Raw genomic sequence first — 15646 nt, forward strand, 5'->3', positions numbered from 1 at the left:
TATTTTATGGTATAGAATATGATCTATCCCAGTGAATGTTTTATGTGTGCTTAAGAACGATGTGTTTTATGCAGCTGTTGGATGGAGCATCTTATAAATGTCAATAGATCAAGTCTCTCCATAGTGTTTTTCAGGTAAACTGTACCTTTACTGATTTTCTGCCTGTGTGATCTGCCAGTTACTGACAGAGGGGTACTGAAGTCTCTAACTAAAGTAGTGGCTGTCTATTTTTCTTTTCATTTAATATATTTTGCATCATGTATTTTGACACTCTTTTTTTAAGTGCATTACCACTTATATTGTTTTGTCCTTTTGGAAAATTGACCCTTTCATCATTATATAATTCTCCTCATTATCACTGATGATTCTTTTTGTTCTGAAGGTAGCTTTGTCTAAAATCAGTGTAGCTACTCCAGATTTCTTTTGATTCATGTTAGTATTTTTACCTTGACATTACCTTTTTAGCATACTTTTATCAATGAAAAATTTACATTAATTTATTTTAATCATTTTAATATATAAAATTCAGTGGCTTTTATTACATTCACAACCATACTTAGTGTAATATTTTAAAGATTTATTCATGTTTTTTCAAGTATTTAGTTCATTCCTTTTTATGGCCAAATAATATTCTATGGTATATCTATAGAATATTAGGTTTCTTCATCATTTGATGGATATTTTTATTGTTTTCATTTTTGACTATTGAGATTAGTGTTGCTATGAGCATTCATGTACAAGTTTTTGTGTGAATGTTCATTTTAAATTCTTTGTGCATAGATCTGGAAGTGGAATTGTCCAGTTATGTGGTAATTCTATGTTCTAATATTTGAGGAACTGTCAAACTTTTTCCACAATGATGAAACCATTTCACATTTTCACCAGAAATGTATGTGTTCCAATTTCACAGCAGCCTCACAAACACTTATTTTCTGTTTATTATTATTATTATTAAAGTTATTATTATTACAACTTTCCTATTGGATATGAAGTTGTCCTATTGGACATGGATTTGCTATTTATTACCCTGAGGACTAATCAAACAGCATTTTTTTCATGTGCTTGTTAGCTATTTGTATATCTTTTCTGAATAAATTTCTAGCCCAACTCTGTCCATTTCATAATTGGGTTCTTTGTCTTTTAGGTGTTGAGTTATAGGTTTTATGTATTCTCAACACTAGAATATTATCAGGTACATATTTTCAAATGTTCTTACAGTTTTGATCTTTCTTCATCCAAGTTCTCATATGTTGTTTACCTTTTTTATTAGAATACCTAATGTATTATAAATAGCTGTTTTAAATTTTCTGTCCAATAATTTTAACATCTGTGTCATATCTGAGTCTGGTTGTGATTCTTACTTTCTGTCCTCTTAATCATAATCATTTTTTTTTCTTTTTGCCTTTTGTTGCACATTGTGATTTGCCAGGACAAAGCATACAGATTGTCCTGCTCTAATTTATTGTCCTGCTGATAAATTACAGCAGGATAATCTGTATTAACTAATAGAAACTGAGGAAATAGGACTTTATTGTGAGATTAGAAGTTGGTTTGTGTTTAACGTGTATTGTAGGTATGGGTATCAGAGTCTCTAAGATCTTCTAATGTCAGTTTTGTTTTGTTTTTTCAGCTTTCTTGAGTCTTTCCTATCTACTGATTTTAGAAGTATCCATGCTCTTTCTAGTCAAATCCACTGTTTTAATAACTGGAGCCCTGTTGTTGTGGTGATAAAGTATGGTGGAGAAGAGTGTTCTAGAATATTCTGATTAACTCTCTATCTTTTGGTGGTCCTCAGTCCTAGGGACTTTATCAGATTTTCTGTCGCTACTTCACTTACATAGTGTGTGTCCCTTGCTTCCTACTCTTTTAGCCAGGCACAGTGTTCCCAATACCTTTTTCAGAGCCCTATCCTCTGTTGAATATTTTTCTCCCACTCACAGGAGACGGGAACTCTAGAAGGGGCTGGAGTGGGAAGAAATCTCCTGCAGTCATTGGGATGGGGTTTCAAAAGTATGCTCTGGTGAAGCTGGTGAAATCTTTTCTCCTAGAGTGTAAGCTTTGGCTCTAGAGAAAGGGTCTGGGCATGCTTCACAATGGTTGCTATTCCTTATCCTCTGCCAGAGTCACAAAAGGCACATTCTCTGTTTTTCAGCATGACAACCTGGTAGGATTCTTGGAGGGAATGCCCAGGAAAATTGAGAACTTCTCTAACATCATGACTTGTAGAAGTTCCTCATTTGAAAACTCAGCCTTCACCTATTTGTCAATTACTATTTAAGCGTTCCTACCAGTTTATTGCTCCAGTAGCTTCCAATTCAGATAAGCAGATCTCAACAGCTGGGTCTCTATGGGTGCACCTGCCTCTCTGGATTTCAGGGTGATAATTTATCCCACAACCGTGTTCCTCTGATTGGTTTAAGAAAAAGTAGTAAGTTTACAGTTTGTTCAGCTATTTCTTCTTGTAATGATGAAAGAGGCAGCTTCCAAGGTCTTTACCTGTTGTTGCTGACATCAGAACTCTTAAGCTATTTTTCAAGCATAACACTTCTCTCTTTGGAAGATATACTTTCTGCCAAATCCTAGGGAGCCTATGTTAATTCCCTAGCTGGGTATTTTCAGAGCCTCCATACACTAAATACTTCTACTACCATTGTATAGCCTGGATCAAAGGCCGCAAAAGGTAGAGCAGCTGGCCTGTGACATGGAGCTGTTGCGTTGCTTAATCTTGCCTTGTAACTGTGTGAAACCAGCAGCTTTCAGAGTCTGTGAAACAGTGGACTGAAGCTATATTCCGAAGTATGATGTGTGTTGTCTCCAAAATAAACAAAGTTCCACCAAACTCTGTGTCTTTTTATTATCAGTATAAGGTATGAGGTACAGCATCTTAACTTTTATATCGAACCGATGTGTTGACTTGCCCTGGAAAACTGGAGTTTTGTGTCCTCCACCAAATATGGGGCTTCTCTCCTACTCTCTCTCATCAATATATTAATTAGCATGATGTTCTTTGGAAGGTCACCATGATTCAGATGACTTTATACCATATGAGTACAGAGAGTGGTATAATAAATATACCCTTGCATCCAGGCATCAAATATATATATATATTTTACCATGTAATAGCAACCTGTTTTTTACTTCCCCTCCTCATGTGTACTGAGAACAAAGTATTTAATAAAGTGATAGCTGTATGCCAAGTATCTGAAGCCAGGCTCACCTGCTCTGCTACGCATACAACATGCAGTACGGCAAGTGCAATCAAGATATGACCTGTTTACATTCATTGTTGTCCACACTATTGAGCATGATCCATTGTTTCTGGAGTGTCCACAGAGGTAAATTAAACATGGTTGTGATAAAATAGTCTATCTCTTCATTTAAAAAATATTTGAAGGGATATTTTGTGACCTTTGTGTTGATTTATTATCATGGGTGTGTGTGTATGGGGATTTAATGGGCTTTCACTTGATATTTTTTAAGATAACAACTTTTATTTTATGGGGCAACAAATCAATGGGTGGCTTCTACCAGCCACTAGACAGATGTATTCCTTTATATTTTAAAATTAAAAGAACTGTAGGGTAGTTGCTTTAGTTTTTTTCTTACTGTTGCAATAACTTAATTTGAAGCTTAAAGCAGCAACATATTTTCTGGAAGTCAGAAATACAAAATGGGTACTATGGGGCTAAAATCAAGGTGTTGACATCAAAATAATTTCCTTTTGAGACTTTGGGAAGAATATTTTCTTGCTGTCTTCAGCTTCCAGAAGATACTACATTCCTGCACATGGGTTCCCGCATCACTTTCACCGCTGTTTCCATTGTCACATCTTCTTTGTCTCTTACTTTCCTGCTTCATCTTTATGTATAAGGCCCTTTTTGATCATGCTGAGCTCAGGTGGATAATCCAGGATAATTTTTTCGTTAAAAACTGCAATTTAATCAGTTCTAAGTCCCTCTTTCCATGCAAGGTAATCTTACAGCAAGTAGCTCGTCAGGTATAAGCAGAGCAATAAATCAAGTGAGTTATCCAGCCAAATATAATGAATAAAGCCTAACATTATCACTTCCAGAAGCTGTATCATCTATTATTCAACACTGATATATAGAAGGCTTGGTTTCTCCATTTGGTTTAATAGAGATCTTTATTAAGTCCATGTTTTAAGTAGCCATCTATAAACGACTGGTACCAACTGCGGGTATCTTTGCCACAATATTTAAGTCATGAGTGAGTACCTTATTGTCAGTAGTTTACCATGTAGACAATCGTTATATTCTACTTTTTTTTTTTTTTTTGAGACGGAGTCTCGCTGTCTCGCTCAGGCCAAAGTGCAGTGGCGCGATCTTGGCTCACTGCAAGCTCCGCCTCGCGAGTTCACGCCATTCTCCTGCCTCAGCCTCCCGAGTAGCTGGGACTACAGGCGCCCGCCACCGTGCCCGGCTAATTTTTTTTTTTTTTTTTTCTTAAGTAGAGACAGGGTTTCACCATGTTAGCCAGGATGGTCTCGATCTCCTGACCTCGTGATCCGCCCGCTTCAGCCTCCCAAAGTGCTGGGATTACAGGCGTGAGCCACCACGCCCGGCCTGTATTTTACATTCTTAACATCCTCTCCTAAATGTTTCCCTAGATCCTGTCTGTATATACTAAATAGGCTCAGATATTTATTTGCTGACTTGGTAATTTCTTCCTAGAGAAGAGTTTATTTTTATTCTCTGACTAAACTGAGCTACAGGCACTGGATTGCAACAAGAAGGGAGGAAAACTGATGGATCTTTTGGAGAAAAACATAATTTATAAGGCACTTGCTTCTAGTGAGATTATTTTATGGTTCATAGTCAAAGAGTGACTATTCTCCCACAAAAAGGGAGAAGAAAATATTTCAGGGAAATGTGGAGATTCAACATTTTCACGTATCAAAGTGTCCCGTAAGCTTCCAACTGGATAATGTGTGGAAGCAAGACAAAAGTATACCCTTAGCCTTCTACCAAAAAAAAAAAAAAAAATTATTTACACGTTAATATTTCAAATTAATATAAAATTAACAACAATATCAGGCAATACTCTAAATAAAAATATTTTGATTAAGAGGTAAAGTATCCAGTTGATATAAGTCTTCAGATTGAAGAGTTCTGATTTCTAAGAAAAAAGAAAGGCACCTAAAGAGATGAAAATAGAATGGGTTTTACAGGTAATAATGATGAAGCTCAGGTAAAGGTATTATATAAAATAAGTAAAATTCATAAATAAATAAACTGCAACCGTAAAGGTGAACAACATATGGGATAATGTAAGGAACAAAATTGCCAGTGAGGCAATTCAGAAGGGTTAAATAGAAAACAACTATAAAATCTCTCTCAGAATAAAGGAACAGAAGTAACAAATTCAAAAAGTGGGAAAAAAGTTGAAAGAAGTAGAGAACAGTGAATCAATATCAAGCTTAATTCTAGATTTCTAAGGTGGATACCAGAATAATTTGAATTGATATTTAAATATTGTATTTGACATCATAGAAGAACACATTTTCACAATGGAAATAAGAGGACCATGCTCATGAAGATATTAAACTCTTTTAAAATATTATTTAAAAATAATTTCAAACTTAGAAGTTCATAAAGTGAGACTTGTAAGTAGAACACCATACACTCTTTACAAACTTAAGTATTGTTAAGGATCCCCTATCCTGCTTCTCTTTCTTCCCCTTCTTTTCATTCCTGTCTTCGTCCCCTGATATGGTTTGGCTGTGTCGCCATCCAAATCTCATCTTGAATTCCCATGTGTTGTAGGAGGAACCAGGTAGGAAGTAACTGAATCATGTTGGCAGGTTTTTCCTGTGCTGTTCTCATAATAGTGAATAAGTCTCTTGAGATCTCATGGTTATTATTAGGGGGAGTTCTCCTGCACAAGCTTTTTATGCTTGCCGCCATCCATGTAAGACGTGACTTGCTTCTCCTTGTCTTCTGCCATGATCGTGAGGCTTCCTCAGCCACGTGGAACTGTAAGTCCAGTTAAACCTCCTTCCTTTGTAAATTGTCCAGTCTTGGGTATGTTTTTATCAGCAGCATGAAAATGAACTAATACAGTAAATTTGTACCAGTAGAGTGAGATGCTGCTAAAAAGATACCTAAAAATGTGGAAGCAACATTGGAACTGGGTAACAGGCAGAGGTTGGAACAGTTTGGAGGGCTCAGAAGAAGACAGAACAATGTGAGAAAGTTTGAAACTTTCTAGAGATTTGTTGAATGGCTTTGAACAAAAGCTTGATAGCGATATGAACAGTAAAGTCCAGTCTGAGGTGGTCTCAGATGGAGGTGAGGAACTTGGGGACTAGGGCAAAGGTGCTAGCTTCCATTAAGGAAAGTAACTTATAAAAACAACGTACATTATAAAAACCATTAGAAATTAACATTTATTTAAATTTAGTTGAGATATAGATCTTATTCAGTTTTCAGCAACTTTTTTACATACACATTTGTATGCGTGTGTGTGTGTGTGTGTATGTGTGGTCTGTGTGTGTGTATGGTTCTATAAAGTTTCATCACATATGTAGATTTGAATTGTCCCATCACAACACAGAAACACACTTCTGTTATCTCTCCATCCTCACCTTACTCCCGTAACCCTAAATCCTAGTAACCAGTTATTTATTCTTTATCACTAAAATGTTGCTACTGTGAGAATGCTACATACATGAAATCGCACAGTATTTAACCCTTCAAAATTTTTCACCTAGTATAATGTCCTTAAGATCCATGCAGGGTGTTCCATATGTCCATAGTTTGTTTCTTTAACAAATCTGACAGAAAGAAAAGTGTCAAAGAAGGGAAAATGAAATAAAAGGACATAAATCTTTACCAGTTAAAGTTTTTTTTTTTTATGTTTGCCAAATTTCAAAATTGTGTGATGATGTCTGTATGTTGCGAGAGTTCCTCCTAGGATCTTGACAATTACAGACATCTTTCTCTCGCCTTTTATTTTTTTGCAGAAAACTGAGAGCTGTTCCTATGTAGATCATTGTAACTATGATTTGCCTAAATTAGAATTAATCTGATTTCACTCAGTGTTAAATGGCAAAGTTTTACCGATTGTAAAATGGCCACCGATGTGGAAAGATGTATGATCCTTTAAATTGATTACCAAGAAAAGTAAATTAAAACAATAAAAAATAAAGAACATTGATCTAAAACAAATGCCAACTCTGAACATCTTTAGGAGATAATACCTGAGATAAAACTTTTCCATTTTTCTTTACTTTGTCCATTATTTGTTTATTTAAAATTTTTCTTAGCTTACTGAATTAAACTTATCTACTCTCAGTAGTTCTAAAATTAATTTAAAAATCTAGAAAAATCTAGATGAGTTAGATTTTTCCTTAGAGAGTTTCAGTTATCACAGTAGTTATGAATGCTGTCTAAAGATAGAATAGCTGCTAGAAACTTTCAAGAGAGTCACACTATGATTTAACAATAAAACTGCTTTTGAGTGAGACTAAGCTTACCTACTTATCAGGCTGAAATATTGCAACAGTTGCCACGGGAACTGTACATGCACATAGGCAAAAGAAAAAGGGTTATCTGCTGCTAATTAGCTGAACCACATATTTCTTCTTCCTTCATTTTTTTCTAATTAATTCTTTTGTTTTAATTTTCTAAGTGCATAAAGAATAAGGTTTGTGGATTTTGTGATCTCAACACAGGGAATAAGTCCACTGAAATCACCAATGCATTGTCCTGTTGTATTTAATAATATAATATATAGCTAATATATATTTAAATGTATTAATTTAATAAGCATTGGTTTAAAAAATCCCTACAGCATAATATAAAATCCAATATTTTTCTTATTCACTATTACCATTATATAATCATATGGACATTTTTTCTGCACTGTTTTAATGAATAAATAATGGCTAATTCTTGTTATTGTTTCTGATTTAGTTGAAATAATAGGTAACACCAAATTTCTATGACAAAAATATCTGAAACAATCATCAAAACATTTGTATAACTAAGATATTAATTTGCATGAACCAAAATATTTAATCTGCAGTGTTATGAGACTGAATACCTAGGACAAACTTGAATAAATTTAACTTAATCCTATTTATTTCCATTCAGCATCATTTTAAATTTAGAAAAATAGTAAAACTTCAATCAAAACAGGAGCCAATTATATTTTGTGCCAGATTACTCTCTCTGTTTTATTCTGTGATAAGAGGATTTATTTTAGTGTCACTTTCAAAATCATCTTGCTTTGTCATACTTTCATTTGTTAGAGAAGCATTTATTATGATGCATCAAGGTTAACACTATGACAATTACTTGTTTAAATTGTTTGTTCCCAGAAGACAGTTTAAATGGCTTTGATGATTCCCATTGAGCTACAATTAAGCATGGTAATTGTGTTATATTTTGTTCTATAATGATATAGCTTCCCAAACCTGAAAGACACCATATAAATTAGGAATGGGCATTATAGCTGATAGCATATAAAAACTCTTCAACCTAAGAATTATTAAGATTCTTAATATTTGATAAAGAAAAGAGTAAAATTATTATTTAGTATGCTATTGCCAAATATCAAAGTTAACGGAAGAGGCATAGACATTTAGCAGGATTACTTTGATTTCTGTCTTTATCATTCTTAATTTCTGCTCCCTCTCCCTCCATACTCATCTTACACAGCATTGCATTGCAAGACTCTGTCTCCAATTTTATCTGTTCTTTACAGGATTTTCTTCTTTTGTTATATTTCACACACCCAGAATTTTGCTGCTATTTCTTGTGTGATGAATTACACATTTACTTATCTTTTCCTCTTGAGCTCTAAATCCATATATCCACTACTCTAGTAGATACCCTCTCCTGTACTTTTACAAATGCCTTAAAAACTCCTGGTTTCTCTTCCCTCAAATATAACCCTTTGCATTCATCCTGCTAAAAACAACAAAAATCAAGCCCTGAAGATTAATCTCCCTAAAAATAGGTCACATATGTTACCTATTTAAAACTGCCATAAATCTCCATAACCTTAAATTTAAATAGCTATTTCAATAAAGCATTTAACAGCCTATACTAGCTACGTCCAACCCAACCACTGAAGATTTTTTCTAATGGTTTTCTATAAATCCAATGAACATGCTAGCAAAAACATTATCATTTATCTATGATTCAGGTACATGTTGCTGTTACTTCATTTTATTTTGACTGTTAATGCATAATAGCTTGCCCTTGATATTTTTTTCTGATTATTTTGCCAACTAAAATTTGCTTTTATCTGAGCTGCAACTTGAAATTTACAGATATAATGTAATTCCTCCCAGTTTTATGTTTCATCTTTCTTCCCTGAAAAACAGTTATAGTTTACAATCTTATTATGTCATTATATAAAGTTTTCCATACTTTTTAGTAAAAAAAAGCTAGAAAATGATATAAATTGAACTTAAGTAATTTATATAATATACTCATAACAGCATGCATATAAATATATAGAGTGTGTTATACATTGTGTTAGAGCATGTGCATGAATTTGAAATTAGCAAAAATTGAAAATACAGGATACATGGAATCTTCCATTCATCAAATCAGAATATTTACACCAGTACTCCTTTGGACTGTTTATTTTTCTGTTACTCCTATTGCTATTATGTAAATTAACTTTATATTTTCCTAGATTCTGCTTTTAACCATATTTCTGAATTTTAGTTTTTACCTTTTTTTTTACAAATTTTAATGAGTTGTTTTAATGAGTTGTTTTACAAATTTTAATGAGTTGTTTTAAGGAGTTGTTTTAATCAACTCCTTTAAATTATTAATATTCCTCCTTTAAATCGAATTAGCTCCTTTAAATTATTAATTAAATTATTAATATTGTGAATTCATCACAAACTAGAGATCAGATTATTTAGGTCTTTATATGTTATATTTGATTCTTAATTGGCAATATTAATAATTTAAAGGAATTGATTAAAACAACTACCCTTTTTAAGCTCATTTTAACTTATTTTATATATATATGTAATTACAATAGAAAGTTATTTGTTTGCATCATGGTAAGTCACTTTTAAAATTTTCTGAAAGATTTAGTATTTAACCTACACATTTTAGTGTTATTTTCTAAACTTTTGAAATGTAATTTAAATATAAGATTCAATTTTAAAGTTTATAATTTGATGAATTTTGGCATATATTTCAATTTGTGAAGCCTCATTTTGAAATATATAGGGTTTAAGTGAGTGTGGGCACTAAATGGTTATTGTTGCTAAAATACAGAGCAGCAGAGCCAAACACCAAATACATAAGCACTTGTCCACTGCTGTGAAAGAGAATGAGCACAAGATAGGCCAATTCGATTCCTGCTGTTTTTGAACATATTTTCTGTTTGCTCACATTCAAACTCTTGTTTGTCTTTCTCCCAGTGTTAGAATCCTCCTACAACAATACATAACTGTCAAAATGCTCCCAATTTGTCAATGTCTAAATCAAATCACGGCTCGTCCTTGGAGTCCTCCTTTATGTCCTCCTAAAGATGTTCTGTCATCCATCTTTTTAACTCCCATCGTGTGTAAGCTGGCTTTTTTTTTTTTTTTTTTTTGGATTTAACCAACATGATTTTTGGAGGCAACGGTGGATAGAAAAAGAATTTAGGAAGTAGCCATAAAAGAACACATATTTATTTGTATTATTCATGTAAATAAATACATGAATCAGTGTATTAGTCAGCTCAGGATGCCATAACAAAATGCCACAAGCTGGATGGCTAGAACAAGAGGTGTTTATTTTAACACAGGAAAGCAGGCTAGAATGCCATGATTTAAGTGACAGCATTAGGTATCTAGTGAGGGCTCTCTCCCTGGCTTGCTGAGGGCCACCTTCTCTTTGTGTCCTCTCATGACCTCTTATCTGTGCATGCAGAGGAAGAGAGAGGGCCCTGGTCTGTATTCTCTTCCACTTCTTATAAGCACAACAGTTCTATCTATTAGAGTCCCACTTTTATGACCACATTTGACCTTAATTACCTCCTTAAAGTTCCTGTCTTCAAAACCAGTCACATTGGGGGTTATTCAACATAAGAATTTTGTACATTAATTTTAGGTGCGTATAACTCAGTCCACAACTGTCAGCAATGGGTTTACCTCACTATGTACTTATATTTTTGGTTTACAAATACGTAATTTTATTAAATTAACTTTTTCTAATTAGAGAGCCATCAAACCAGAACAATATTTCCTGTTTATAACATGACTTATCATTCTGTGTAGCAAACCTTTCCAAATACACTTTGTAGCATGTCCGTTGAAACCATATCACATCTACTTAGCCAATGTATTAGCTGAGACCACTGATAATTAAAACATGTCCTATGGAGTCTAGAATGTAAGGTAATACTGGTGTCCAGGAAATAATATTTTAAAAAATGTATTTACTTTTTAAAATCGACATATAAAATTTGACGTATTTATTGTGTACAACATGATGTTTTGCAGTATTCTTACAGTGAGAAAAATTAATGCCCAGTCTCTTTGCATTTCTCAAGAATATCATGTTCTGTCATTAACTATAGTCACCATGCTGTACAGTAGATCTCAAACTTATTCCTCCTATCTAACTGTTAATACACATCCTTTGACCAAAATCTCCATAAGCCCCCTCCTCGCTAATCACTCAGCCTCTGGTTACCACCATTCCTTTCTCTTCTTCTATAAGATCAACTTCGTTAGATTTCACATATGAATGAGTTCATGTAATACACATTTTTCTGCACCTGGTTTATTATACTTAACACAAGGTCCTACAGGTTCATCCATGTTGTAGCAAACAACATAATTTTATTCCTTTTTATAGCTGAATAACATTCCGTTGGATATAAACAACATTTTATTTTCCTAGTTATCTATTGATTCAACATACTTAACTATTAGTTTGATTCCATATATTGGCCATTGTGAATAGAATTGCAATAAATATGCAAGTACAGATATCTCTCTGACATACTTACTTTATTTTGTATGCATATATACCCAAAAATGGGATTATTGGATCATATGGTAATTCTATTTTTAATTTTTTGGGAAGCCTCCATAACATTTTTCATAAATGCTATTCTAATTTACATTGCCACCAGTAATATGCAAGTGTTCCCTTTTTATCCACATTTTCACGAATACCAGTCTTTAGTGCTTTTTGACAATAGCCACTGTAACAAGAGCGAGGTACTATTTCATTGGGGTTTTCATTCCATTTCTTTGATGTTGAGAATTTTTTACATGTGTATGTTGCCATTTCTATGTCTTCTTTCAAGAAATATATATATTCAGATCTTTTGCCCATTTTAAAAATTGGGTTATTTGGTTTTGTTTGTTTGTTTGTTTTTTGATGTTGAGTTGTTTACATTCCTTGCATATCTTGAACATTAACCACTTATTAGATATATAGCTTAAAAAATTATTCTCCCATTCTTTAGGTTGTCCCTTCACTCTTTCACTGTTTCCTTTGCTGTACATAAGCTTTTTAGTTTGATGAAATCCCAGTTGTCTATCTTTGTCTTTGTTGCCTGTACTTTTGAGGCCGTAACCAGAAAATCATCGCTAAGACCAATGTCATGAAGATTTTCCTGTATGTTCTTCTAGTAGATTTATATTTTGGTTCATAAATTAAAGGCTTTAATCAATTTTGGGTTTGTTTTGCATGTTGTGAGTGATAAACATCTAATTTCACTCTTCAGCATGTGAGTATCTGGTTTCCCAGTGTCAATTATTGAAAAACCTGTCATTTTCCCATTGTATGTCCTTGGCACGTTTGCTGAAATCAAGTGGCTATAAATGTGCAAATTTATTTCTGTGCTCTCTATGCTGTTCCATTGGTTTGTCTATCTGTTTTTAATGCAAGTACTATGCTATATTGCTTACTAATACAGTTGTAGTATATTTTGAAGTCAGCTAGGGTGATACCTCCAACTTTTTCTTTTTACTCAGGATTACTCTGACAATTTGTGTACATTTTTAGATTGTTTTTTATTTATGTGAAGAGTGCCATTGATGTTTTAATATGAATTACATTTAATCCATATGTCACATTGGGTAGTGTAGACATATTAATAATGTTAATTTAATTTTAATTAATTATTAAACTTTAAATACATCAGTCAAGTTAGGCACACACAAAACAAACAAATGAAATGAATAAGTAAAACAAAAAGGAAATCTGCTAGGGATTTGATTAGAATTACATAGGATCTACAGATTAGTTTGGAAAAACTGACACTATCTCCCAATTCATTTAACATGACATAAAAATTTAGTTATTTGTTTTATTTTAATCTATTCAATAATAAAATATACTTTTGTGTGTAGAAATTGTATTAGTCCATTCTCACACTGCTATGAAGAAATACCTGGGACTAGGTAATTTATAAAGAAAAGAGGTTTAATTGACTCACAGTTCCATATGGCTGGTGTGGTCTCAGGAAACTTATAATCATGATGGAAGGCACCTCTTAACAGGGCGGCAGGAGAGAGAATGAGTGACAGCAGGGGGAATGCCAGACACTTACAAAACTATCAGATCTCATGAGGACTCACTATCACGAGAACAACATGAGGGAAACTGCCCCCATGATTCCGTTACTCCTACTGAGTCCCTCCCAGGATAAGGACTATGGGTATTACAATTCAAGATGAGATTTGAGTAGGGACATAGCCAAACCCTGTCAGAAATATTGAAAATTTTATTGATTTGTGTTGATTTTAGAATTTTTATAAATTATCGATTTTAACATGTTATGTTTTTACTTGTTGCTGATATATACAAATACAATTGCTATCAGTATTTTGACATTGATTTTTCTACTGTGGCATTACTCTAACTTTAAAAACTGATCCTGTTTCAGGGTTCTTGTCCCCCAGATATTTATATGCCTCACTTCCTCACTTAATTCATGTCTCAGTTCAAATGCCATCTTTTCAAATATGGTGTCCTTAAAACGGTTTTAGTTGACCACATTTGTATTGACTATACTTTATTTTTTATCATAGAACTTATAACTTAGCAATATATTATAAACCTGATATTTTTGTCCCTCTAACTCAACAAAATACAAGTTCAGTATGGTCAATGACTTTGTGTTGTTCTCCACTATATTCCCCAGAGTCTAGTGCTGGAATATAATAAGGATTCAGTTATTATTTTCTGACTGAATAAATCAGTCAGTAATTTAATGTCTGTGTTCCTGTGGTCAGTTCAAAAAAGGACACATATTTATCTCATAATTTTCAGGCTGTTTGTTTTAAAAGTCAATCCTAAGCAGTGTATAGAATAAAAAATAAATACACTTTTGAGCGAATGATGAGAAATGCTTTTGGAAAGAAATAGACAAACAAAAAGTCAACTATTTTCCTTTTCTGATTTTCGATATAATTAAGAATATGAATAAATCATTCATCTAAGTGAGTAAATATACACATTATTATAAAATAAAGTATGAAACTAAGACATCTAAGTTTTAGTTTACTCCTATAATTACAGCACTTTTAGAGGCTGAAGCCAGAGGATCTCTTGAGGTCAGGTGTTTGAGACCAGCTTGGGCAACATTTCAAGACCCCATCACTACAAAACATTACAAAATTATCTAGGAATGATGGCATGAACCTAGGCATTCGAGGCAGTAGTGAGCTATGATCACACACTTTACTCCAGCCTGGGTGAAAGTGCAAGACCTTGTCTCTGAAAAAGAAACAAACAAATCGTAGGCAAATAAGTTAAAAACCAAGGATTGAGCAATAGTGAATATATGTGCTATGTATCTATAACCTCAGTGGATATATCAATATTTAAGCATATGAGAGCCAAGACAAAAACAGAAATCAAAATATAAATGTCCACTGAAATATCATAAAAAATATTAGAGAATAATGACCTGCAAAAGTCATGTTCTTAAAATTGTTTAATGAGTGCTAATTAATATATCTAGAACAAAATATCAGTAACTTCATTAAACATAATGACTGTTCAGTCATGAAATGTATAAAATTTCCTGAAAGCATTGTGAATGCTATTACTGAAGAACTTGAAGGCCAAAAACACTAGTTGTTGTATAAGTTACTGAAATACTTTGTACAAAAGTATTGATACACTAGCAAAAAAATGCAAACAATTAAGTTTGGTAGAATAACGATAGCATAATATATGTATAAGACATTTAGAAAGCTATTGTATTTTAAGTTCATAAAATATATTATCCAAGCGTATTTCTTAGGTTCCCTTGGTGGTAATACTGACAAAACTATTGCACTTCCTGTGATGCCAGAAGTCATCATAAAATTCCATCTGAATCAGCTACTGATTTTTAAGAAGGTGACTACTAGTGCTACCATCCATATGACTAAATTAAGTAGCTCTTTACACATTTAAGAATAATATTAGCATAATTTCATCCTTAATATCTTAAATTTATGATAGATCATCAAGAACCACTGTTGTCCACAGTTAATTAAAATTTTAGCTATATTTTTCATCATCTAGAGCCACACCTAATATTAAAAGGTCTTAAAAACTTCTGAATATTAGACTGCCATTTGATATACTACACAAGAAGGAAAATATTCAATCTCAGGTTTCCTCTAAACATATTCAGAAATAAGAGCAAATGATCT

Source organism: Theropithecus gelada, chromosome 18 (assembly GCF_003255815.1).
Source record: "Theropithecus gelada isolate Dixy chromosome 18, Tgel_1.0, whole genome shotgun sequence".
Taxonomy (NCBI): Eukaryota; Metazoa; Chordata; class Mammalia; order Primates; family Cercopithecidae; genus Theropithecus; species Theropithecus gelada.